This window comes from Otolemur garnettii, unplaced genomic scaffold, assembly GCF_000181295.1.
Source record: "Otolemur garnettii isolate 467f Iridium unplaced genomic scaffold, OtoGar3 scaffold00050, whole genome shotgun sequence".
Classification (NCBI taxonomy): domain Eukaryota; kingdom Metazoa; phylum Chordata; class Mammalia; order Primates; family Galagidae; genus Otolemur; species Otolemur garnettii.
In genome coordinates this window covers 10,546,823-10,548,166 of record NW_003852445.1, presented here as the reverse complement: position 1 = coordinate 10,548,166, position 1,344 = coordinate 10,546,823, and the positions used below count along the sequence as shown (strand labels likewise).

Here is a 1,344-nt window from a genome sequence, read left to right as displayed (position 1 = left end):
CCTCCCAAGTAGTTGGGACTACAGGCGCCCGCCACAATGCCCGGCTATTTTTTTGGTTGCAGCCATCATTGTTGTTTGGCGGGCCAGGCTGGATTCAAACCCACCAGCTCAGGTGTATGTGGCTGGCACCTTAGCCACTTGAGCCACAGGCACCACCATATTAACAGAAGCAAAAACAATGACCGTATGATCCTCTCAATAGATACAGAAAAAGCCATTTGATAAAATCCAACATCCTTTTCTAAGGATCCATCCATCCTTCAGGCATAGGTGGCACACTTCTTAAACTAATCAGAGCCATCTACAACAAACCCACAGCTAATATTTTACCAAATGAAGTAAAACTGAAAGTTTTTTCCCTTAGAACTGGAACAGACAAGGTCGTCCTCTATCATCACTACTATTCAACATAGTGCTGGAAGTTCTAGCCAATACAATCAGGCAAGAGAAGGAAATAAAGGGCATCTAAATGGGAGCATAGGCGGTCAAATGCTCCCTCCCTGCTGATGATATGATCTTATACTTAGAGAACCCCAAAGACTCAACCACAAGACTCCTGGAAGTGATCAAAAAATACAGTAATCATGCTTGCTTTGGAAGCACATACACTAAAATTGGAAAAATACAGATTACCATGGCCCCTGCGCAAGGATGACATGCAAATTCGTGAAGCATGCCATATTAAAAAAAAAAAAAAATACAGGCTTGGCACCCGTAGCACAGTAGTTACTGTGCCAGCCACATACATAGAGGCTGGTGGGTTGGAACCTGGCCTGGGCCAGCTAAAGCAACAATGACAACTACAACAATAACAAAACAGTTGGGCATTGTGGTAGGTGCCTATAATCCCAGCTACTTGGAAGGCTGAGGCAAGAAACTCACTTAAGCCCAAGAGTTGGAGGTTGCTGTGAACTGTGATGCTACAGTACTCTACCGAGGGCAACATAGTGAGACTTTGTCTCAGGAAAAAACAACAACAACAACAAAAAAAACAGTAATGTCTCAGGATATAAAATCAATGTCCACAAATCAGTAGCCTTTGTATATGCCAACAGAAGCCAAGATGAGAAGCTAATTAAGGACATAATCCCCTTCATAGTAGCTTCAAAGAAAATGAAATACCTAGGAATATACCTAACAAAAGAGGTGAAAGACCTCTAAAAAGAAAATTGTGAAACCCTACAAAAAGAAATTGCAGAAGATATTAACAAATGGAAGAACATACCATGCTAATTGGCTGGGAAAAATCAACATTGTTAAAATGTCCATATTTTTGGCCAGGTGCCCATAGCTCAGTGAGTAGGGCGCCAGCCACATGCACCAAGGCTGGTGGTTTCAAGCCTG

At 42.4% G+C, this 1,344-nt stretch overlaps 1 protein-coding gene and 1 pseudogene across 1 annotated transcript in view; one reads left to right on the top strand and one right to left on the bottom strand.

The window, feature by feature from the left end:
• The window catches only part of WDR76 (WD repeat domain 76), a 59,767-nt gene that overhangs the window by 26,147 nt on the left and 32,276 nt on the right, over positions 1-1,344 (bottom strand). The gene's annotated exons all lie outside the window — the stretch shown is intronic.
• On the top strand, positions 589-686 carry LOC111725964 (annotated as a pseudogene).